General features: G+C 35.3%; 1 pseudogene across 1 annotated transcript in view; it reads right to left on the reverse strand.

The window, feature by feature from the left end:
• The window catches only part of LOC114261758 (putative zinc metalloprotease EGY1, chloroplastic), a 58905-nt pseudogene extending 32927 nt beyond the window's left edge, over positions 1-25978 (reverse strand). Inside the window, exons 1-2 of the transcript XR_014345543.1 lie at positions 25744-25978; positions 24759-24852 (exon numbers count right to left, since the gene is read on the reverse strand). The product of XR_014345543.1 is annotated as a putative zinc metalloprotease EGY1, chloroplastic (transcript). The remainder of the gene's footprint in view (positions 1-24758; positions 24853-25743) is intronic.
• Between the last annotated feature and the right edge of the window lie 1020 nt (positions 25979-26998).

The following is a 26998-nucleotide window of genomic DNA, read 5'->3' on the forward strand; positions in this document are numbered from 1 at the left end:
ATATTTCCACAAGTGTTATTTACAACTTGATACTTCACTTTTAGTAAGACTTTTGTCTTCAAATTTCTTCCAAGTCTTGGCAATATGGTATTCTCGGCAAGTATGTAGATACTTCTTTCAACATAACCTTGGTTTAACTTGTAAATTTTTGCTCAAAAAATTTCAACAAGTATTTAACCATAGTCTTCAACTTGTAAACTCTTCTCAAGTTTCAACAAGTGTTTGAGCATCTTCTCGGTTTAACCTAACTTGTAAACTTTTCTCAAGTCTTAACATCATCTCGGCTTAACTTCGGTTAAGCATTATCTCAGTTTAACTTCAGTTAAACATCATCTTCGGCTTAACTTCGGTTAAGCATTATCACGGTTTAACTTCGGTTAAACATCATCTCGATTTAACTTCGGTTAAACATTATCTTCGGCTTAACTTCGGTTAAGCATCATCTCGGTTTAACTTCGGTTAAGCATCATCTCGGCTTAACTTCAGTTAAGCATCATCTCGGTTTAACTTCGGTTAAACATCATCTCGGCTTAACTTCAGTTAAGAATCATCTCGGCTTAACTTCGGTTAAGAATCATCTCGACTTAACTTCGATTAAGTATCATCTCGGCTTAACTTCGGTTAAGCATCATCTCGGTTTAACCAACTTGTAAATTGCTACAAATTTCAACAAGCGGTAAACATCATATCGGTTTAACCAACTTGTAAATTGCTACAAATTTCAACAAGCGGTAGACATCATATCGGTTTAACCAACTTGTAAATTGCTACAAATTTCAACAAGCGGTAAACATCATCGCGGCTTAACTAACTTGTAAATTGCTACAAATTTCAATAAGCGTTAAGCATTACGTCGGTTTAACTTCAACTTGTAAATTGCTACAAATTTCAACAAGTGAAGATAAATAATTATCTCGGCTTAACTTCAACTTGTAAATTGCTACAAATTTCAACAAGCGATAAACATCATCTCGGCTTAACTAACTTGTAAATTGCTACAAATTTCAACAAGCGAAGATAAACAATCATCTCGGTTTAACTTTAACTTGTAAATTGCTACAAATTTCAACAAGTGAAGATAAACAATCATCTCGGCTTAACTTCAACTTGTAAATTGCTACGAATTTCAACAAGCGTTAAGCATTACTTCAGTTTAACTTCAACTTGTAAATTGCTATAAATTTCAACAAGCGTTAAGCATTACTTTGGTTTAACTTCAACTTGTAAATTGCTACAAATTTCAAAAAGCGAAGATAAACAATCATCTCGGCTTAACTTCAACTTGTAAATTGCTACAAATTTCAACAAGCGTTAAGCATTACTTCGGTTTAACTTCAACTTGTAAATTGCTACAAATTTCAACAAGCGTTAAGCATCACTTCGGTTTAACTTCAACTTGTAAATTGCTACAAATTTCAACAAGCGTTAAACATCATATCGGTTTAACCAACTTGTAAATTGCTACAAATTTCAACAAGTGGTAAACACATTCTTCTTCTCTCTGCCCCCCCCAGTGTGAACTTAAAATCCACTTGGGTTCTCATCATATATGTAGTTTCGACCTTGTCGCTGAGGTTGAATTCAAGCCGAGGTTGTTGGCCTTGGTTTCTCTATTGATCTTACTTGGCTCCAACCTGAGTTTGATTTTCGGCCTCGCATCGACGAGCCGTTTCTCTTTTCTTGTTCCAACGCCTTTGTTCCCGGCATGTCCTCCTCGGCCCTAGCATACTTCTCAATTCTGGCCAACTTTAGTCTGATCTTGTGTGTTTCCTTTTTATCTTCTGGGATCTGAGATCTGATCATTGTGCTCTTCTCTTCTCGGACTCAGGTGCCGAGATCTTATCTTCTGGAATGTTGGATCTGCTCACTCAGGTTGAGCTCTTCTTTTCTCGGACCTACTTATCTAGGCCGAGATCATGTTTTCTGGGATCTAGGATCCAAGATTTGCTCACTCAGGTTGAGCTCTTCTATACTTGAATGTTATCTCCTTGGGAGCGTTCATGCCCCCTGTCTTTGCATCCCTTCTGGAAGGGTCTTCGTTCCTCCGCAGGTATTTATCCTTCCATACCTGGAGGTCATCTTCGTTATAGTATCCGCTTCGATCTGTTGTCTTTGGTGCGTTACCTTTCTGGCCGACGTCTTTCACTCCGTGCCTCTGGTCACGAGTTTCTGTGTTGAGGTCGTCCCCTTCAACGTCGAGATCGATAGGTCTCCGACCTCCAGCAGGAGCGTTGTCTCTAATCTGATCCTTCTGTCCGTCATTGGCCATCTATTCTTTTTTCTTTCCCACAGACGGCGCCAAATTGTGTGGGTGATTTTCTAACCACACTGCCCGCTTAGTAACCAGCTGGAGAGCACCGACAGAATAGATGGCACCTGGCTGACCTACAACAGAAAGAGAAGACTCCGGCGGTGGTTCGTCCACCCGGGGCCACTCCGACGATCAAGTCAGTATATCTCTCAAAGATAAATCAAGTGCTAAATTCACAAGCTTGAGTATCAAAAGCATACCTTAGACCCATGGGGGTGCCTCTCTTTTATAGCCAATACAATCCTAGTCCCAATAGGAGCCTGGCCCTAATGGACTTAGAATTACTGCTAATCTAGGACTCCCAGTGGGATTAGGATAAACTCTCTAAGAGTCTTATCTTTACCCAAACTGAAGTCTTCTTCAAATCTAGGACTCTTGTCCATATCCAGGTTGAGTTCCCTCTTCATTCTAGGACTCTTGTCCCTTATCCGCTTATCTCAGATTCCGATATCTTCGGAGGCAACCTCGGCCTAGCCGAGATGACCTCGGCACAACGACCAAGACACATGGCACCTCGGCTGACACGTCGGCATCACCTTGCCACATGTTGGTACTCAGAAAATATATCCCCACAGTTGCTTTGTGCTTTCTCTTCTGCCTCGTCTCTCGATGTCGTTGTCGCCAAATTCGAATCGTTTGATGCATTGTTGCTACTATCTCCGTCATTATCACCATTGTTGTTCGCACCAAAACACCAAGACCTAGCAAAATTCCTATTCAAAACTCGATGCCTCTTCGATACCTCCTTGCACAAAAAACAATTGCTCTTTCGCACGAACAGTTCAATTCTTTTCCTTGAAGTATTGCTAATGGGACGCCATTGGAGGCTTAAGTTAACGGCACTGAAACTACTTAGGGGTGAACATGGTCCGGATTGGACCAGATTGGGGTAAAACCAGGACCAATTCGTTATCTACGGTTCCTGAAAAATTAGAACCAATCCAATCCGTTTAAATCATGAAACCAATCCGAACCAATCCATTTAAATACGGATTGGATCGGTTTAGAACTACGGATTCACATAATTAAATAACAAATATATATATATATATATATATAACATATTAATTTCATAAAAATATAAACATAGCGCTATATCAGTTCCACAATAGCAACATGTTTTTCTATAATAGTGACATACTGTTCTACAATTTAAACAAACATAAAAAAACTAGTTTCACCATAAGTATTTAGACCATTACAAATTAAAACTAAAAACTAACAAACAAAAGTAATAAAAGAAGATATTATACGGTTTTAGGTTTGAATTTAGATTTTATATAGAATAAGAGAAGATACTATGGGGGAGGATGTATAATAAAAATATAAACTATTTGTATACGGTCCGGATTTGTTCCAATCCGAAACCGTGGGGTTCAATCCGGAACCAATCCGTGGACTACGGATTTTATATAGAATAAGAGAAGATACTATGGGGGAGGATGTATAATAAAAATATAGACTATTTGTATACGGTTCAGATTTGTTCCAATCCGGAACCATGGGGTTCAATCCGGAACCAATCCGTGGACTACAGATTTTTAATTCTTCAATCCAGAACTGAACTGCGGATTCAAAAAACCAATCCAAACCTATCGGATTGGACTGGATTGGATCGGATTACGGATTTCACGGATTCCTTGCTCAGCCCTAAAACTACTGCTTGTAAGAGTTCCCATTGATAAATGGAGTTTCAATGCAATATATGTATATGTAATAAATGCTTTTTTTTATAGTAAAATATCAATAAATCTTAAAATATGATCTTATAAATTGTTTAGCCTTTTTTTTCTTCTTATGAACTTAAAGATCCTATTAAAGTAGAAATTACACACAGAAAAAAAAAAAAGAGTAGTCACTTACAAGTTTGGATTTAATTTTTGTGTGGATTTCTCCAAAGAAAAATGGTAGGGATACTAATAATCTTACTAACACACTCACAAATTGATGTGGGTCTCATATCAAATGATGGTTGATCTTATTAAAACTTGTGAATGTATTAGTAAAATTGTTAGTAAATGTGTAAGTATCCCTAGCATTGTTGTTCTCCAAATATAAAATTACATATTTGGGCAATCTACACTACAAAGATTTTAGATTTTCTCTCATTCTTGGACAAATCCTACATTTCGAACAAAAACGTAACATTTTAATGTACCACTCCCATGTAACGTAGTAAAAAATTTCTTATTGTAATTTTCCCAAACGTAACAATATAATACTAAAAAAAACTGTGTATTTTTTCTAAATATAACATTTCAATGTAACACATAAAAACACTAAAAAATTTCTTAGTGTATTTTTCTCAAATGTAATAATATAACGCTAAAAGAAACTCCTTATGTTGTGTTTGGTTGGAGGATTAGAGGAGAGATTTGAAAAGGAAAATAAAAAAGGTAGATGAAATGTAAATAAAGCATATCTATATTTCACACACATTTTCTCTTTCCCTTTCCCTTTCCAAATCCCTCCCTAAATTCCCTAACCAGACACAACATTAATGTATTTTTTTAAAACGTAACACTCCAATGTAATATACAAAAAAAACTTCTTACTGTACATTTCTCAAACATAACACTCCAATCAATGTAATTCCAAACGTAACATATTTCAATATAACACATACAAAAACATTTAAAAAAACTCCCTAGTGTACTTTTCCTAAACGTAACACTCACAGTTTAAAATTATATATTTGCTTAAAACTTACTAAGGAATTTGTGTATTACTTTTGGAATGGTTTGAAGAATCTCAAATCCTTTTGAAATAATTTGAAGAATCACACCTTCTTTTTTGGAAGTGTTACATTGGAGTGTTTCGTTTAAAAAAAGTACACTAAATGGTTTTTTTGTATGTTACATTAGAGTATTATATTTATAAAAAGTACACTAAGAAGTTTTTTTGTAATATTATATTGGAGTGTTATAATTTGAAATTATATATTTGCTCAAAACTTAACAAAGAGTTTTTGTACTCCTTTTGAAATGTTCGAAAAATCCCATATCCTTTTTGAATGTTTGAAAAATCTCATATTTCTAATTATTTTTGTATTACTTTTGAAATATTTTCCAAGTAAAAAAGATGGGCGCATTACACTGACATGGGAGCTTCTATTTCCACACACTACTTCCTCTTTTTCCACAAACTTAATGATTTTTTTTTTCAATTACATTTTTGTCCTAAAATTAAATTACCAAAATATCCCTTTCCCAAAACCCTAACTCTAACTCTCTCAAACCATCAATTTCCACCATCACCATCCATGGCTGTCGCTTTGTAGACACTCCATTTTGACCAGCCCTAAGACTTGTGTGCTTTCTTTTGAACACTCAATAATGAAAATTAGAATATGCTATATTACAAATTTCTCAGTAGAAAAGTCAAATTTAAGCTTTAATCCCAACCTTAAACCGTTTTGGCCAAATTGTTTTAGGCCGTGTTTGTACATATTTTTGGTATTTTTATATTTAAAAATAATAAAAAAAGAAAAAAAGGAAGTGCGCGGCACAGGCGCACATAATTCAATCATGCATATATATATATATATATATATATTATTTTATTATTATATGAATAAATAAATGGACAAAGTGAGCGACTGAGGTGCACTTGACTTAATCATACATACCTTTATATATAATAATTAATATAATATATATAAATATGTTTCTTTGATGATGGGTGCCTGCCATTTTGTTTTTTTTTTCTTTTACTTTACATGGCTATAAATGGTGTAAAACTTCTGAAGAAAATGAGGGGAAGGCTCAGAGGGGGGAAGAAAACGAGAGAGGAGCCGAGAATTGTTTATAAACACATAGAGTTTGTTTCTTCATAATTATTTTCTTCCAATACCTTTCACATACCACCTTCACTGTGATACCATCTTTTAAAGCTAAAATTTAAAATTTCTTGCTGAGATTCCAAAGCATACATCATAACCTTGAGAGTGTAAAGAAGAAAGTTTGATAATCAGAAAATTCACCATTTCCTCCAAAGGTGAAATTTTACAATTTTCTCATTTATTTTCTTTCTATTTCTTTTGTTTTAAATATGTGATACTTGGGTTGCTAAAAATGGTTGATTGATGAAATTTCTCTACTAATTTTATTATATAATATATTATTATATTGTAATATATATTTTTTTTTTGGTACAGTGGTGGGTGAAACCACCATTATATTTATCATAAAAGAAAAGAAAATAAAAAGAAACAAGAAAGTTGTCTGAAGCATCTGCTTGGGTGCTATTTCCTACTGGTATTACTGTCTAAATATTATGTGTGAGAAAATACTTTACAAGGTTTGGTTTGGCTTAGTGGTTAAGATGTTGGGTGTTGGGGCTTTTCATCATGGGTTCAAACCCCCATAGCAAAATATTTGTCTTTTCGTTTTTTTTTTTTTTTTTTTTTTTTGTATATTAGTATTTGTGGATAATAATGTCAGCATGAAGCACCGTTGACATCAGCAAATACAATATTGCTCGTTTCACAGAATATTCCTTGGTGTTGACAGAATATCTCATGAATTCTGAAAATTGCACTATGGCCCAAAATTTTCAAATAATTATGGTGTGGCCTGACTTTCTGGGAGGATTTTCAGTAAGGCTCCCGGAAATGTGGCGAAGTTATTCCTAGCTAAAAGGACCATTTCAGACACAACTGTGAAGTTAGAATTGTGAAATTTTGAATAATTTTTCAATATTGTCGGATTAAGCTCTAATTTTGGCCATAAACAAAATGAGATAATTTGCGAATATTTGTTAGATTTTTCAATTGATAATTTTTGTATATATTATATCATTTCTCTTGGAAAGGTTTTGTTTGCTTTGTTTTGGTCTTGTTGCATGAAAAATAGGAATTCCCAAATGATTTTCCAAAGGTGAAATAGAGCAACAAACAAATTTTTGGTGGATGATCTCCAAGGCCTATGTAGTTTCTGTTTTTCTTTTTTAATTTGAGTGTTTTATGAGGTTTTTATTTTGTTGTAATTTTTTTTCCTCTCTCTCATTCGGTTTGTAATTATTTATTTAAAGTATTGTAATAATTCTCCATCCCCACTTCTTATCTATCCCATTCTTTAATCGCTTTCCCTACCTGTACATATGTATATATCATGCATGCCATGCATATCCATGCTTTTACATACATGATTCATGCCTAGATCCAGCTAAATTTGTATCTTTGTGCTTTAATTGATTATTACATGATTTTGTGCGTTATCGCATGTTTTGCAATATTTCACATGTCATGTTTTAGAAGCCGGATCTTTAAAAGCATTCTTGTGTATGTATTGCATTAGGATTTTGAATATAGGATTATGCATATTTTACTAATTTTGTTTTGTAACTGTTTGCGAGATGTCGGTAAATATGTAAGTTGTTATGCTTTAGCATCCCGCTTGTACATAATTTTCTTACTGTGGTTAGCATTCTACCATGAGGCCATTTTCTTATGTGATATAACTCTATGAATGCCAGTGGATGGAGATTGTGTTGCTTAATTCGGAATGATATTGGGTTTCATGATTGTAGACTTAATTTCTTTGAGTTGTACATGTCACACCCCAAACCAGGTATGACTGGTAGTGGCCCACAGGGCCTTAGCCCAAGGCACACGTAAGCCTAACCACGAATCCATAATCACATTGAACAACTATACAAAAGTCCAGTAATAAATAACCAAACTCAATCCAGTGACACGCCACAAGTATAAATGGCAAAACCAACTGTAATCAATACCATCCAAACTTATGGGATATAAACAGCCTACATATCAAAATAATCCTAAATGAATCTCAATAAAAATAAAAATAAATATGCACAAACTTGACATAACAATCTAAAACAAAATAAATGAATGTCCTAGAGGTCCATGCAATTGAGTCCCTACTACGCCATGAGTTTACTCTAAGTCCTTCTAATACTTGGGAAATGATAAACAACGAAGTCAGCTGATAACTCAGTGAGTAGCAACATGGATAGTATATACAGTTTTGAAAACAGGAATCAATTCCAAAATAAGATATATATCACAGAAACTAGATTGACATACACTTTTAATAAAAATAATCTGTTTCAAAAAGAAGGTTCCACAGTTAAAATACTCATGTCTCTTAAAAACATGATAAATGACATTTTTCACTTAAAACAGATTACAACATGAACACCAATAATTTTCTGGGTACCAAGAATAACAAGTAACATGCCACACAGTTCTCAAGGCTATAGGCTCGTTGGATCCAATATCGAACTAAGAGTCATCCTCAGAGTGGCAACCCGGGCCTTTTCTCTAAGACGATCCGATTGAAGGTCACCTAGCCCAACCCAGGTCTTTTCCTTATAATCGTTGAGCACTAGAGTCATCACGGCCCAACCCGAATCGTTTCCCTAGTGGCCAAAGTCACCACACATAGTGGAATAATTTCCCAGGACTAAATATACAGATGGTCCCGATAATCAATAAAATTCAGTTTCGCAAAACATGGTAGTTCACCATTATAAACATGAGACCATAACAAATAGTTTACAGTATGCCAGGTTTACACATGTTTCAGAAATAATTTAATTCCATTGATACTATAATAATTTATCAAAACAATTTAGTCCTGAAACAACTATTCAATTTTCCAACAATTCAGGGTAGGGGAACATTTATAAAAATATGTAGCATGCAACTACTCACCTGAAAACGGAACAATGTAGTCCTGGAATAGAGTATAAGAGTTCAACTAGTGCCCTAAACCAAGTATGAAAACTACACGTCACTACTAATTTAAAAATACTAAAGAATAAGAACTAAGTGACCCCAAACTAAAGCTCACTAACACGGCTCAACCCAACTCACCGTTACTCTTAAATATTACCTAAGCTCATGTTCTTCAAAGTCTAAAATTACCAAAGACATGGGTTCAGATCGAAACTTAATTAAAAGTAACTTGAAGATAAAACAGAGTTTTAAACAAGTTTTCCCAATCTATTCGCTAACTTTGAAAATTACAAAACCCACTCCACACTGTTTGGAAAATTCCAAAACTCTCCAGATATCAATTAATATATCCTAAGTTTCAAACCCAAATGGTTTCACTTGATTTGCTTAACAAAATAATTATTTACAATTTTAAAGAAATTAATGGTTCTCTTAGTAGACACGAGCAATCAACGGAAGGCCAAAAATGTAAGAATCTAGACTTGTAATTAGTTCTAATGACGCTGATTTGATAATTTTCGAATTTATACCCAAAGAGAATGACACTTCTGAAGTTACTATTTTAAACCAGTTTTCTAGACAGATTTGAACACACTAGTTAATATAGATTTCGGCTCCCAAAAATTATGAGAAAATTCAGATATGCAATTCAATATGTAATTAATCTACTGTAAAAATTTCAATTCAAAATTCATTCATTTGATATGGTTTCTTGATTTTTAAAGTTTGTAGCTATACGCAGAATTTCATGCTCATAAATTGCACCCTCAACTTTATGTACTCGATTAATTCCTTAAACTACATAAAAAACCATGATATTCACAAACATTGGTGGCCAAGTACTCTACCTAACCCACGTTTCACTCACAAGGTCCACCATTACAAGCAAAAACACTCATTGAATATAACCATGCCATATGCATGTTTTTCATACATCCACTATACCCATTACACTATTTCACACCAACCATTAACCTGATAGATATTGAAGCCACCTAATTAGTACCTTTCATTCCTTCTTCTTCCAAAGAATGCACAGAAACATCTATACAAAACAACTATATTTTCATAATTAGATATTGAAGCCACCTAATTAGTACCTTTCATTCCTATCTCCTCTTCTCCCTAGACTTCACGGCTGCTCATTCAATATAATGAGAGTTTAGGGTTACCCACACACTTCAAATAATCTAACTCCCTTAACCTTTTTTTTTTCTTTTCTTTTCTTTTCTTTTTTTTTTTTAATTATTATTGTTGTTGTTGTTGTTGTTGTTGTTGTTGTTGTTGTTGTTGTTATTATTATTATTACTATTATTATTATTTAACATTATTACTATTATTATTATTTAACATTATTACTATTATTTATTTTAATAGTAAATTTTGCCTCTAAATTAGAGATTTTCACCATAAATTTATTTTAGGTTTAAATTAATTAAAAGACCCTCCAATAATATTTAATTTGCACTTTAGGATTCACCATCAAATTATTTGAGATTGTAATATTATTATTATTTAATTATTTACTTTATTTTTATATTCGGGTTCTCACAGTACATCTTCAAAACTCTTTTTCAAAATACATGAAATCAAATTATTCCAAAATGAATGACATAGTCTATACTTGTATGCTTCACATAGTAATTTTTAGGATTTATTAAATAATTAGAATATGAACATATAAAGTAAATAAAATTCATATTATGGTTTAGTAAAGACCGATGTTTTTTGATCGGGTGAGCGGGGGTGCTCAATTAATGACCTTCCCCTCTCATACCTAAGGTTCCGAACCGAGACAACTTTAGTTATGGCAAATAGTGGTCTTGGCACGAGTCATGGGTTTCCTAATTTCCCAAAATATTAGGTGGCGACTCTGAGATCTGATGACGCAGTCCATTTTTGGTAAAATGTTTTGCAATAAAATGGATTTTCTAAAAATTGCCAAATCTGGACTCTCCATCTGTATTTCACATTGCATTAGTGAGATTAGATCAAAGAGACCGAGGGTTCGAACTGTTTAACGTGCACGGGTACCCCCCCCCGGGCATGTTATAGTTTCTTGTGACTCTACTTGGGTTTTTATGAAACCTTGACTCGAACTCGATGATATGACTTTTATTTTCAATTATATGTTTATTGCATTGTATGCATTGGTGCACTTAAAGTCCCTGTGTTGCTTAGATACTAGTGAGAGCACAAGCACACTTTTTGTGACACTACACCTATCTCTACGTTACTTTGGAGGCCTTTTGTTATAACCTTTTGAGATCTGAAGGTTTTCAGTCTTTGAAGAGAGGCTATATTGACTCTTCTGATTTCTTGGGATCTTTATTAGTTATGACCGAAAGGACTCTTTGGTAACGTCACCTTGACTTCAACCCCTAGAGTACAACCAACCTTACACATATAGTGAGCTCTAGTACCTTCCAACAATAAGACAGGATGCTCTCCCATTTCTAGGTTGTATAATGCCGCTTGTTTGAATAGTGAAGCCCTAGATCATTTCAAGCTAGGACAGGGTAACCCTAGCCCCCATAGGATTGTTTGTTCTTTTTCCTAATATCTGCAATGTATGGGATCTGAGGTTCTCAAATTCTGAATAGTGGTTCAGGCATGTCAGTTTGTGGGGTTCAGTTTTTTTCAGTGGGGGGCATACAACGATCAGTTATGTTAATTAGGCTAAAGTGCCGCCATAGTTCTGGTTTGAAGTTCCGTTTTGTTTTTGCTAAGTTGTTATAGCACCATTGCTTCAGAAAAGTTCGATATCCTACAAAGTCTACCAGTGTACATAAATATAACTTGTGGGATATCTAACCATTTATGTGATTGGGGAGTGACCACCTGTTGATTGCACGGGCTTTATGTTGAATGTTATGATGGCCCACACTTTGACTAGCAATTTGAGAATGGTTTTATTCTGAGTTCTGAATTGAGTATTAAGTCTAAGTTTGATTCCACCAAGTTTGTAGAGTTGGGATCAGGCTCGAGTCATTCTAGTGAGTCAGAGTTTGTTGATTTTGGGAATGCTAACCTAGACATCTTTGTCCTGTCTAGGTCTTCTTTGTCATTTTCTTTTGATTTTGGGAATGCTAACCTAGACATCTCTGTCCTGTCTAGGTCTTCTTTGTCATTTTCTTTTGAGTCAGTTGTCATCGCTAAGTCGTAGTTTCTTTTCAATGAAAGTGCCATAGATTCTACCTACTTCTCTATGCCTTTAATTCATTGCGTTGACCAAAAATTACAAAAAAAAAAAAATTCAAAACTCTGATAAAAATGAAGATGAAGAAATTCCTCAGGATTTGTAAATTTTGATTGACTGAGAGGAAGAGAGGTGTGCTACGCCCTTGATGAATGAGATCATTTCTGTTAATGTGGGTATTTAGAAGGATCCTGGCTTGGTCCAGATTGGTTCTATATTGTCTTCGTAAGAGCACGAGCGATTAGTCACTTTGTTAAAAGATTTTAAAAAATGTTTTTGTGTGGTGTTATGAAGACATGCCTGGAATTAATCTTGAGATTGTACAGCATAGGATCCCTCTCGACTTGAGGTCCAACCTCCTTAGCTTTCAAACCTTGATTCAAAATGTTCAAAAATCAACCAAAGTATAAGGCTTGCATAGCCGAAATGGAGATAGCCCTTGAACTAGGGGCAATAAGGTCGGATGTAATTCAGATTAGAAGCAGCCCTTGAATTAGGGACAATAAGGTCAAATGTGACAAAGATTCAAACTGGATCGTTTCTCAAGCTAATGAAGACTGGAAAAGAAGTCCAATCCCGAAATATGAGAGAATGAGTTTTATTACTGAAGGACAATCAAATTCCTATCCGCTACATTAGGGGAAAATTCAGACCCAATTAGCTTAGTCCCTACATCATCATGTCTATTTGGAGTGTAGCAGTCATTCTTATAGATTTAGATAGCCTAGAGATCGCACAACAAATTAACATGGACAAGCTAAAACGAAAGCACCACCCTTGAGAGGCTCGTTGGGATGAAAACCTGGAAGAGCGACCCAGGCAAAAGTTAGAGCAGAAAAACAAAAAATAAAAAAATAATGAAAAAGCTCGCAAGGTAGAAAACTTAGAAGGGCGGCTTTGGAAAAAGTTAAAGCACAAAAGGAAAGTGTTAATACCCGAGTGAACCTTAGCCGGAACTACGTAAGGCCTGATTCCTATCTTTAGGATACATAGGCAGCTTCATCCTGAAGTTCGGCCATAGCTATTTTCAACTCACTCATCCCGTCCATATTATCTGATGTATCTTTAGTCGACTTGGTTGTCCTATCCGTGTTTGCTTGGCTTGTCTCTATTCCGCTCGGTTCAGTTCGGTTCGATTCAACTTGGCTCCGTTCGGTTCTGTTCTGTTCGATTCAGTCCAGTTTTGCTCGGCTTCGTTCAGTTTCGGTTATCACCATTGCTACAACAAAATCAATTTGCGATTATCTGGCTTGGGACTATGCAGCCTAATAGTTGATTTGGCCTTTTTCAAAAATAGGTTTTTGATTATTTTGAATGAAGCTGACTAATTTTTCTCGAAAATCATTCCATTTTTGCAAAACCAGACCATTTTTTAGACTTAAAAAAGGGAAAAAATTTCAATGCTCATAGCTTGACTTACATGATTTCAAAACAGAGAGTGGAACACACATGTTAATCTAATTCTCATGTTGCTCAAAATCTTTTTAGTCAAAAAAAAAAAAGAAGATCAAAACAATGAACTAGGGGCATAATCGAGTTAGGAATTCTGTCTTCTCCCCGCATTCTCGAGTCCTATGTTCATATTTCAGCTGGCCGGCCAACCATTTAGTCGGCCATCCAGATTTTAGTTGACTCTAGGTGTGTTTCCTATTTGTGTCAGCCAGTCGGTCACTCAATCTGCCGGTAGGCCAATATATGAACCCAAAATGTGAGAACTGCATAATTTGTATAAAGCTCAATGGCTTGTCTTTTAGTTTTTTTTTTTTTTTTTTTTTTTTTTTTTTTTTTTTTTTTTTTTTAAGTCTCTTTCATTCTAATGAGTGTAAATAGTTTGTTTGGATTGTTTTTGTTCTGTTCTTCTTCCATTGAGTCATTCTTTGATTTCTAGTCAATTGAGGGCTCAATGTCCAATTCAGACTTCATTTAAATTCGATCATTCTCAAATACAAATTCAATAAAATATTTTCAAAATCTAGTGCAAAGTCATTCACGCCAAGACGTGCAAAAATGAAATTTCTTTTTTTCAAATTCCAAGGTGAACCCCCCCCGGCCGATTACAGCATTACAAAAAGAAGAAGAAATTTCAAAACAAAAGAGAGAAGTGTTTGAAGGATTGGTGCTCCTTCCTAAGCAAAAACAGAAGCAAAAACAACAGCAACAACAACAACAACAAAGAGAAAACAGTAAAGGAAAAACAAATGAGGTAACAATCTTCTCAAATTCAGGCAGTGGCCCGGCGATGACGGATACACGCCGACCTCCCTTGCTGATACCTTCCTTGCTTGATTCTCTCACTGATCACTTATTCTTACCTTCATTTTGGCAGGCTCTTGAAGACCTTGCCTCAATGTCTACAACAACGCCGAAAGTGATGATCCATTGCCAGCCATCAAAGGTAGAAATCCCATAACGAGTTGTAACAGTTGCTTGTCATTTCAGTTCCTTGATTTGTTTCTTCAATCCGCTAACTTCCCTGGAAGAATCTTTGTACATACATTGAAGTAAAGAAAATTTTGCATTCAATCGATGGTCATTCGTCCTGCGCTCCAAGCGATAGGACAGGTTGGAAACCACAGTCACGGTCTCTACGCATGCTTTCAGCCTGAAAGAATTGGCCTCAATTTCAAACTGAGCAGCCATCAGTTGTTCAACTGGCATTGTAGGAAAGTTAAAAATAGAAGAAGGGGAAGGAGAGTGGTTGAGGTTCAGAGGAGTTGGAATCGGTCATCTCTATTGTAGACTCCTTGAGGTCTGGAAAAAGAGTGAGAGAACTGCAGAAAGAGGCCATGTCAGAGGAGAGTGAGGTAAAAGAAAGGGGTTACAGAGTGGTGGTAGAGAGAGTTTGCGGCCTTTTGCTCTACCTCTCTCACAGGCCTCGGTTTAAGAAATGAACGAGGAAGGAGAAGAAGACAATGGGGTAAATCAGTAAGGATCTAGCTCCGTTGGCCAGGCGCCGTGTTTATTGAAATCACATACCAGACATGACGCTCGAAGAAGATGAAGAGGGAGAGTGAGAAAAAAACAATGGAGGCGGGAAATATATAAATATGTATGTGTATTGTGTCTGTATGCATATATCTTGTACATATATTATTTGTGTATATATTTTGTAAAAAGAATTAGTTTGGCTTAGTGGTCAAGGATTAAGAGGCTGAGCCTGAGGTCAGAGGTTCGAACCCCCATAACAGAGAGTGTTTCTTTTTTGTGTTTTGATTTTATGTGTACATGTATTGTATACTTATGTATTATATATATTTGTTTGAATATTTTGTCACAAGAGTGGCTTGGTTAGGTGGTTTGGTTTGACGATTAAGAACTAGAAGGCTAAACTTGAGATTGGGGGTTCAAACCCTCGTATCAACGCATTTGTGTTTTTCCCTTATTTTTGCGTGTTTTGAGTACGCTGACATCAGCAAACAGAATATTCCTTATCAATAACGGAATATTCCTCGAATGTGTATATGTATACCGTATGTACATATCTGAATGTCTTTTGCCTGTATATAAATATGTGTATACCGTATATGTCTGTGTATGTGTTTTTGTTCATATGTATATATATGTGTGTTTGTGGGTGTGTGTGTGTGTGTGTCTCCGTGTATGTGTATAGCTTGCCTGTGTGTGCCTGTATATATATTTGTATTATGGATATGGTGTGTATATGTATATGATATTTGGTATTTATACAAATAATAGATAAATAAATAAATAAATAAATAAATATTTGATTTTTGAAAACAAAATAAAATAAAATAAAATAAATCATTCTACTATACCTTCTTCCATTCGCGTAAGACACGTTTGGACTTCAAATTTACCTTTGCTCATTTCATGTGAAACATGTTAGGATTTGATGTTCACCCGGTTAAAACATTCCCCCTCTTTGTATGAGATACGGTTAGGTATGCCTGTTGGTTACACCAACTTTACTCCTTTCACGTGAAACGTGTTAGGATGTGACGTTAAAATATTTCCCCTCCTATAGGAAATATGTTTAGGTACGTTTGTTGATTATATCACCCTTCTCCTATCGCGTGAGACGCGTTTGGATTTGTTCACTATTTCTTTTCTCGCGTGAGATGCGTTTGGATCTCAAGTTCACTTTTCTCCTCTCGCGTGAAACGCGATTTGTTCACTATTTCTCCTCTTGCATGAGACGCATTTGGATCTTATGTTCACTTTTGTCCTCTCGCATGAGACGCATTTGGATCTCAAGTTCACTTTTCTCCTCTCACGTGAGATGTGTTTGGATCTCAAGTTCACTTTTCTTTTCTCGCGTGAGACACATTTGGATCTTAAGTTCACTTTTCTCCTCTCGCATAAGACGCCTTTGGATCTCAAGTTTACTTTTCTCCTCTCGCTTGAGACACATTTGGATCTGAAGTTCATTTTTCTCCTCTCACATGAGACGCGTTTGGATCTCAAGTTCACTTTTCTCCTCTTGTGTGAGACACGTTTGAATCTCAAGTTCACTTTTCTCCTCTCGCATGAGATGCATTTGGATCTCAAGTTCACTTTTCTTCTCTCGCATGAGACGTGTTTGGATCTCAAGTTCACTTTTCTTCTCTCACGTGAGACATGTTTGGATCTCATGTTCACTTTTCTCCTCTCGCATGAGATGCGTTTGGATCTCAGGTGCGCCTAGTGTTCACACCATCTTTCCTCCTTTTGCGTAAGACATGTTAGGTTGTTGATTTACTCAGTTAAAAACATTAGGTGCGTCTGGTGTTCACACTATTTCTCCTCCTTTTGCGTGAGATGCGTTAGATTGTTAATTCACTCGGTTAAAAAATCAGGTGCACTTGGTGTTCACACCATCTTTCCTCCTTTCGCGTGAGATGCGTTAGGTTGTTGATTTACTCAGTTAAAAACATCAAGTGCTCCTGGTGTTCACATCATCTTTTCACTTTTCACGTGAGACGCGTTAGGTTGTTTATTCACTTGGTTAAAAACATCAGGTGCGCCTGGTGTTCCACCATCTTTCCTCCTTTCGCATGAGACGTGTTAGGTTGTTTATTCACTCGATTAAAAAATGTCAGGTGTGCCTATTGTTCACGCCACCTTTACCTCCTTTTGCGTGAGACGCATCAAGTTATTGATTTGTCTTGGTTACAACCTTTCATTTCTCCGTATGAATTACAGAGAGATATGCCTATTAATTACATTGTTCCCTCCTTTGACTTGAAACGTGTTTGGAATTGTTATTTGCTTACTCCTTTCTGTGTGAGGCACGGCTATATTTGTTTTGATTTAAGTTGAGGCTTCTTTCATTCATATGCTGTTGACTTGATTATTGCTCATTACATCTATTACATAATCATGAATTTTCAAAACAACCGACTTCACGAAGCGTGCAAGTCCAACTTGCAAATTGCATTTTGAGCATATCATTTGCATTTTGCCCCTGAACTACATTGGTTTGATTCCTTGCAAAAGGATACGTAGGCAATCCTCGGGTTCAACCAACTTGTGTATGCATCTTGTTTGTTTGCCCAAGTCTTACGGCCTTGTCAAAAGGGTCGTCTTCGGGCTTTGACATTCTCTCGTGTCAGTAATGAATTTAAATTCTGTCAAAGAGAGGCAACTGTAGACACCCAATTTTGACAAGCCCTAAGACTTGGATGCTTTCTTTTGAACACTCGATGTTGAAAATTAGAATATGCTATATTACGAATTTCTTAGCAGAAAAGTAAGATTTAAGCTTTAATCTCAACCTTCAACCGTTTTGGCCAAATTGTTTTAGACTGTGTTTGTACATATTTTTGGTATTTTTATATTTAAAAATAATATAAAAAGAAAAAAAGGAAGTGTGCGGCACAGGGGCACCTAATTCAATCATGCATATATATATATATTATTTTATTATTATATAAATAAAGAAAGGGACAAAGTACTTGATTTAATCATACTTACCTTTATATATAATATATATAAATATGTTTCTTTGATGATGGGTGTCGGCCATTTTGTTTATTTTTATTTTTATTTTTTTTGCTTTTACTTTACATGGCTATAAATGGTGTAAGACTTCTGAAGAAAATGAGGGGGGAGGCTCAGAGGGAGGAATAAAACGAGAGAGGATGAGAGAATTGTTTATAAACAGAGAGAGTTTGTTTCTTCATAATTATTTTCTTCCAATACCTTTCACATACCACCTTCACTGTCATACCATCTTTTAAAGCTAAAATTTAAAATTTCTTGCTGAGATTCCAAAGCATACACCATAACCTTGAGGGTGTAAAAAAGAAAGTTTGATAATCAGAAAATTCACCATTTCCTCCAAAGGTGAAATTTTACAATTTTCTCATTTATTTTCTTTCTATTTCTTTTGTTTTAAATATGTGATACTTGGGTTGCTAAAAATGGTTGATTGATGAAATTTCTCTACTAATTATATTATATAATACATTATTATATTGTAATAGATATGTTTTTGGTACGGTGGTGGGTGAAACCACCATTATATTTATCATAAAAGAAAATAAAATAAAAAGAAACATGAAAGTTGTCTGAAGCATATGTTGGGGTGCTATTTCCTACTAGTATTACTGTCTAAATATTATGTGTGGGAAAATACTTTACAATGATTGGTTTGGCTTAGTGGTTAAGATGTTGGGTGTTAGGGCTTTTTATCATGGGTTCAAACCCCCATAGCAATATATTTGTCTTTTTGTTTCATTTTTTTTTTGTTTTTTGTATATTAGTATTTGTGGATGATGATGTCAGCATGACGCACCTTTTTGTTTCATTTTTTTTTGTATATTAGTATTTGTGGATGATGATGTCAGCATGACGCACCGCTAACATCAGCAAATACAATATTCCTCGTTTCACAGAATATTCCTTGGTGTTGACAGAATATCTCATGAATTCTGAAAATTGCACTATGGCCCACATTTTTCAAATAATTATGGTGTGGCCCGACTTTTTGGGAGGATTTTCAGTAAGGCCCCGAAAATGCGGCAAAGTTATTCCTAGCTAAAAGGGCCATTTCGGACACAACTGTAAAGTTAGAATTGTGAAATTTTGAATGATTTTTAAATATTGTCGGATTAAGCTTTAATTTTGGCCATAAACAAAATGAGATAATTTGCGAATATTTGTTAGATTTTTCAATTGATAATTTTTGTATATATTATATCATTTCTCTTGGAAAGGTTTTGTTTGCTTTGTTTTGGTCTTGTTACATGAAAAACAAGAATTCCCAAATGATTTTCCAAAGGTGAAATAGAGCAGCAAACAAATTTTCGGTAGATGATCTCCAAGGCCTATGCAATTTTTGTTTTTCTTTTTTAATTTGAGTGTTTTATGAGGTTTTTATTTTGTTGTAATTTTTTCCCTCTCTCTCATTCGGTTTGTAATAATTTATTTAAAGTGTTGTAATAATTCTCCATCCCCACTTTTTATCTATCACATCCTTTAATCGTTTTCCCTAGCTGTACATATGTATATATCTTGTATGCCACGCATATCCATGCTTTCACATACATGATTCATGCCTAGATCCAGCTAAATTTGTATCTCTGTGCTTTAATTGATTATTACATGATTTTGTGCGTTATCGCATGCTTTGCAATATTTCACATGTCATGTTTTAGAAGCCGGATCTTTAGAAACATTCTTGTGTATGTATTGTATTAGGATTTTGTATATAGGATCATGCACATTTTACTAATTTTGTTTTTTAGCTGTTCACGGGACGTCGGTAAATATGTAAGTTGTTTTGCTTTAACATCCCGCTTGTACATAATTTTCTTACTATGTTTAGCATTCTACCGTGAGGCTATTTTCCTACGTAATATAACTCTATGAATGCCAGTGGATGGAGATTGTGTCGCTTAATTTGGAATGATATTGCTTTTCATGATTGTAGACTCAATTTCTTTGAGTTGTACACCTTCAAAACTCTTTTTCAAAATACATGAAATCAAATTATTCCAAAATGAATGACACAGTCTATACTTGTATGCTTCACATAGTAATTTTTAGGATTTATTAAATAATTGGAATATAAACATATAAAGTAAATAAAATTCATATCATGGTTTAGTAAAGGCCGATGTTTTTTGATCGGGTGAGTAAGGGTGTTCAATTAATGACCTTTCCCTCTCATATCTAAGGTTCCGAATCGAGACAACTTTGGTTATGACGAACAGTGGTCTTGGCACGAGTCATGAGTTTCCTAATTTTCCAAAATATTAGGTGGCGACTCTGAGATTTGATGATGCAGTCCATTTCTGACCAAATGTTTTGCAATAAAATGGATTTTCTAAAAATTTCCAAATCTGGACTCTCCATCTATATTTTGCATTGCACTAGTGAGATTAGATCAAAGAGATTGAGGGTCCGAACTGTTAATACGCACGGGTACCCCCCGGGCATGTTACATGCTTCTCCCCTCTTCCACTCTTCCCGTCGTCTCTTCCCCACCACTACGACCCTCTATTGCCTAAGAAAAAGATCGGTGCATCACTGCAATCTCCCTCCGCCTTCATTGCCCACTACCACAATATTCCTTCGCCTTTATCTCTCCTCGCCGCCAAGCAAATCGCCGTCGCCTCCACTTTTTGCCCCCTTCACGACTGTAAGAGAGAGAAAGAGAGAAATGGATCAATCTCAAGAGGAGAGGGTCGAGGTCGCAATGGTGGCACCGGTAACAGCCCTACTTCGCGATTAAAAGAGAGAGGAAATCAAAGATTGATTTTGGCGATGGAGGTCACGGAAGTGGGTGGGGGTAGTGACTGGATGTGAAATGGAGGAAAAGAGGTGCCGGCGGTGGCAGTAATAGCGATGGTGGCTTGTTAGGGTTAGGGTTTGGAAGATGAAGATGGTAAGGGTATTTTTGGTATAGTAAGATGTGTATTGAGTGAAAGTTGATAATTTAAATTTATTTAGTGTGTGTATTGAGAAAATATGTGGAAAAAGAGGAAAGAGTGTGTGGAAATAGAATTTCCCATTGATGGTCCCTATAATTTAGGCCTTGTGTTACTTTGGTCCCTGACTTTTCAATTGTAACATATTTAACCCTGAATTTTGAATCTTGCTTTAAATAAGGACAATTGAAGATGCCATTGCTCAATTTCAAGTGCAAAGTCGTCAATTTGATAAAATATAAACTAATTTGATAAAAATAAATGTCAAAAAATATTTTTAAATTTTAAAAAATTATTTCTACCCACCAAAGATAAAATTATGTAAAATTGGTAAATCATTTACACATATTTATTTTACCAAATTAATTTTTATTATGTGTTTGGATGATGATCATGCAATGGGTGGTTATTTTTATTTTCATTAAATTAGTTTCTATTTTTCTAAAATTCAAATATGGCGACAACTTTGATATCATTATTAAACCAATTTATTAAATCAAAAAATCTAAAACTAAAAATATTTCATATATTAAATATATTGATTACACATTAAAAGCCTAACAACCACCTATTACATGATGATCATTCAAACGCATAATAAAAATTAATTTGGTAAAATAAATAAATAAATAAATGTGCGAAAGATTTATCAATTTTACATAATTTTATCTTTGGTGGATAGAAATAATTTTTTAAAATTCAAAAATATTTTTTTGACATTTATTTTTGCCAAATTAGCTTATATTTTATCAAATTGACGACTTTGCCCTTAAAATTGAGCAATGGTATCTTCAATTAACCTTATTTGGAACAAGATTCAAAATTTAGGGTCAAATGTGTCTCAATTGAAAAATTAGGGACCAAAGTGACACGAGTCTCAAACTATAGGGATTGTTAGTTTAATTCGCCCCAAAAAGATTTTCATATGGAAATTCATCCCAAATTTGAATATCATAAATTGTGTATCTTATCTTAAAAAATAAATAAATTAAAAATTAAAAAAAAAACACATAATAGAAATAACGTATAACTGTAAATTCAAAATTTAAATAATATATTAAATCTATCTTTCTAAAATTATTGGGATAATTGATCTATAAGAAAATCTTTAGGACTAAACGGATCACCGTTTCTTAAAATGAGATTTATGGGTAAAATTTCTTTTTTTAGAAATGAGATTTATAAGTAAATTTTTTTTTTTTTTGGTTAGTGCTTTTTTTTTTCATTTAATACAATTTTTTATTTCAAAGTGCAGAGTTTCAATGCACTATATGCCTCTGTATGCATATATATTTGAGATATTTTCTCCAAAAAATTCAATAATGACAGATATAAATTTATAGAGATATAATAAATAATTGGCATTTTTTTGTATTTTTTGTGTCAGTAGGTTAATTACATTTTTAATGTTTAATGTATGAGTTTTGTGTTATTTTGGTTTTAAATATTTAAATTGTGCCAATTTGTCAACAAATATATAAAATATGTTTTAAAATGTTTCAATTTGATTCTCTAACCAAATCGTTAAAGTCAATAGTGAACGTATAATTTTGAATATCAAAATGACACATGTCCCATATTTTAAAAATTAAAAAGGTCATTTATTAAATAAATTTCTACTTAAATGACACATGTCGCTTATTTATTAAGTTAAAAGTATAACGTAAAAAATGATGTATCTTAATAAAGTGATCATATGACATATGAATATATTGTTGAAAACCTCAATACACTCGTGTAAATTGTGTGTGAAATATAAAACAGAATCAAGCTCATAATGCACAAACCAAATTGATACAAATTTAATTGTTAATTATATAAACCAATTGCAAATTAAACAAATTACAACAACAATTGAATCTAGAAAAAAAACAACAGGCTTACAAAACACTTCAAGAAAGGGAGACAAATGACGAACCAAGTTGAGCGTTTCACGCTCTCTCTTTAAGACAAAATTGTCCTTCTCATGATACTTCATAATACTAGCATCTATCTCTTGATATGAAATGGTTTACAATCAAGTCACAACATGCCAAGAAGATTGTCAACGAACCACAATTATGTATGTGCTTACTCGTTGGAATACAAAACTATAAGGTATGTAGAGTATGAAGTAGAGGATAAGAAAGGAAACAAATGAATAGTGACAATTTTTCGATACATAAAATGGCTAGAGGGATTGCTAATTTCTGGGTGATGAAACGTCTGTTTGGACAGGCTAAAAGTGGTTCTAAATGATTGTGATTGAAAATATTCAAAGAGAAGCTGAAAAAATTATGTTTTGTGAGATGGGGGAAATTGAAGGCATTCCAGACCAAATTGCAAATGCAGGAATAGCTCAAAGAAGTTGAGGCCTTAAAATTCTTGGGTAAAATACATGATTCTTGGAAGACAAGAAAAGTATGATGAAGAAAAGTGAAAACCCCGATTCAGGGGGTTTGGGACTTGAAAGGTTCAATGAACTCGGAAACCAAACGTGGCCGAAACACAAAAGGTCCAATGACCCCAAAAATTAGTGCATTTAGCTTCACAATATTTTAGGAATCTAGAAGTCGCACAGTAAAGTGGGTCCCATAGTAACATGAGGGCTTGGAGCTATTTCGATGATAATGCGTAGAATGGTAAGTTGCGACAGGAGTTAGTGACCCTCTCTTGAAGATGTGGAACTTAGAGATATCCCTTCCTAATTAAAATAACTTGCCTATACCTAAAGTCTAGGTGGCAAGACTTGGGGGGTCTTGCAGGACTTGGCAAACCTTGAAGATGTGGAACTTAGAGATATCCCTTCCTAATTAAAATAACTTGCCTATACCTAAAGTCTAGGTGGCAAGACTTGGGGGGTCTTGCAGGACTTGGCAAACCTTGCGGCAAGATGTTTTTTAGAACTACCGCTGACCCTATTTTGTGATGTTGGAGTTGTTGGATTGGTGGCTAAAGACAAAGGATCACCAATGTAATTCATAATGCTGTCGGACTGTCTATTATCCTCGAAGGATTATTTGAGGGAAAGGCACAAAGTCCTCGAGGTTCACAATTACCTCATTTGACAGTTAGAAAAAATCTTTTCCATACATGTTCCTTTGACACGTGGCATCACTATAATCAGTTGCTTAAACCATAAGCTAATCTTGGGGGTGTATAAATACCTACCACTCACCAAAGCTCCACAAAAAAAAGAAATCACTTCATATCTCTTTTTTAGAGACTCACTCATAGGAGCTTGAAGAGCTTTGGAAAAGCAAGAGCTCTCCAAGCTATTTATCTAATCATTTAAAACTTAATTATTTGATTTGTTTTTAATACAACTTATTTATCTATTTTTGCTAAGTAAAATCGACAAAAATAAGGCATTTGGTCTATAAGTCCAATTTTGAATTTATATTTTTTTTTATTTGTCCAAAGGCACACACTCTAAAATACTTTGTCCATAATAGGAATGGCAACGGGGCGGGGCGGGGCGGGGCCGGGGATCACCCTCCCCGTCCCCGATCCCCGATGGTGAGCATTGCCCCGTCCCCGGCCCCGATCCCCGACGGGGAACCTATTACTCTCCCCATCCCCGTCCCCGATCGGGGATCGGGTTTCCTCGACCCCGCAAATTACCCGGCCTAAATTTTTTCAACATCATCAATAACAACATTACACATACATTTTCAACAACAACAATAACACAGATCTGAGAGATGCACAAAATCATCAATATCATCAAATAGATCAGCGACAACATAGAGACACACATACATTTTCAACATCAACAACAGATCAACTACAAAAAAAAAAAAAAAAAAATTGATAGAATAAGATACAGTACACAGATCTGAGAGGACGATTTCCAACATCAACAACAGATCAACTACAAAAAAAAAAAAAAAAAATTGATAGAATAAGATACACAGATCTGAGAGGACGACGGAGGAGGGAGAGAGAGAGAGAGAGAGAGAGAGAGAGAGAGAGGGAGAGAGAAACTAGATTTGGTAATACCATCCATCATGCAGTGGTGAAGATCTTGAGCAAATCTGCACCATGCTCGATCGATCTCGTCGGAGGACGAGGAAGAGGAGATGGCACTCGTCGTCGTCGGTAGAGGGCCTGGTTCGTTTGGACCGTCGACGTCACTGTGTTGGGGAAAGTGAAGGTCTCTGTTTCACCCATCTGCACGAGCTCGTCCGCCATTGATCTTCATCTCAAGAACTACACAGCAGAGAGAGAGGGAGAGAGGCAGAGGGAAGTGAGTGAAATGCGAGTGAGAGAGAGGCTAAGAGAAGAGAAGTGACGCAACATAACCTAAACATATAATATATATATATATATATATATACGGGGATTAGTCATATGTATAGAGCCGGGGATTAGTCGGGGCGGGGCCGGGCCGGGTCCGGGGTTGGGGAACCTATCCCCGTCCCCGGCCCGAAAATTATTGGGGATTTTATTTTTAATACCATCCCCGGCCCTATGGGGATAATTTTCGGGGAATAACCGTTATATTCGGGATCGGGGGGTCGGGTCCCCATCGGGCCGGTTTCAGATTGCCATCCCTAGTCCGTAAGAACAAGCTCCCCAAAATGACCAAACTACCCATTTGTATATATATATGGTGTACATGTGAACCAAACCTTTTCTCTAGCTCTCTATGTATATATATATGTATGTGGTGTACATGTGAACCAAACCCTTTCTCTATCTCTCCTCTCTTTCTCTTCTCTTCTATGATCAACTATCCACCCACTCTCTCTTGTGATCATCATCATTGCCGTATCGTTGTCGCCTTCTCGTCGTTTTCCACTTCTCCATTTTCTCTGTTTAACATCGCTGCAACCGTTGTCGATCTCCTCCTCCGTGGCTTCGGAGACACCACCGTAGCATCGCTTGGTGCCGGCTAATGATCTCTCCATCTTTTCTATCTCTTTGTGACAATGATGATGACTCAGATATGGCCCTCATCTGCGTCATTGGACTGTGCCGTCTCGAATCTAGAGTTGTCGAAGCTCTAGTAGGCCTTCATTCGCAAGTCCGCTTCAACTCTACCTCACAAGCGAATCCCTCCTAGTTTGCTCTAGATCTCAATGGATCAATTACCAATCCTTTTATCAATGGCTTGGATCGTCTTACTGATTTGCCTCTTCTCGTGTCTCCGTCATCCGTACCGAATCTTACTTCGATGAACTTGTCAAAACCGTCGTGAGTTCAATATATATACACACATAATATGCATTAATTAACTGAGTTTGTTGTATTTTATTTTTATTCATTTATTGTTTTTGGGGTTTCAATTATTGCAAGTTGTGAAGGTCACTGATTGATCATATTTCTACTTAAATTTCTTATGATCTTGTAGGTTGAATAGAACACCTGCATGTTTGCAAAAAAAGACATGACTCCATTGTAGATCGGAGTCATTCTCCGTGACTCTCACGGTATTGCTCAGGTCAAGAAACCATAGATAGATAGATAGATAGATAGAAAGAGATAGAGATAGAGATATGAGGAGATTGTAACAAATTTAAAAAATAAAAATAAAAATAAATCAACACTTGAGACCTCTCTCTCCCCTCTCTTTCAGTTTTTTATTTTTATTTTTATTTTTATACATTTGAGCTCAGTATTAGATCTGTTGTTGATAAAGATGATAAAGATGATAATGATCTGTTATTTTTTTTCTTCTTTATTTTCTATTGTTAATAGTTGATTGTTTGTTGTTGTTGTTGTTGTTGTTGTTGTTGTTGTTGTTGTTGCTGTTGCTGTCGCTGCTGCTGCTACTGATGATGATGATGATGAAACATAATGCAACCGATAGGGGGAGAGAGAAATGATTCCAACAGATAGTAGATTCATCAACAGATATTTTTAACAAACAGAATAAAATTGAATAGATAATTTTTTTGAACAGTGGATTGATTTGTTCAAAATTAGAA

This window comes from Camellia sinensis, chromosome 12 (genome assembly GCF_055761805.1).
Source record: "Camellia sinensis isolate YWXY chromosome 12, ASM5576180v1, whole genome shotgun sequence".
Taxonomy (NCBI): domain Eukaryota; kingdom Viridiplantae; phylum Streptophyta; class Magnoliopsida; order Ericales; family Theaceae; genus Camellia; species Camellia sinensis.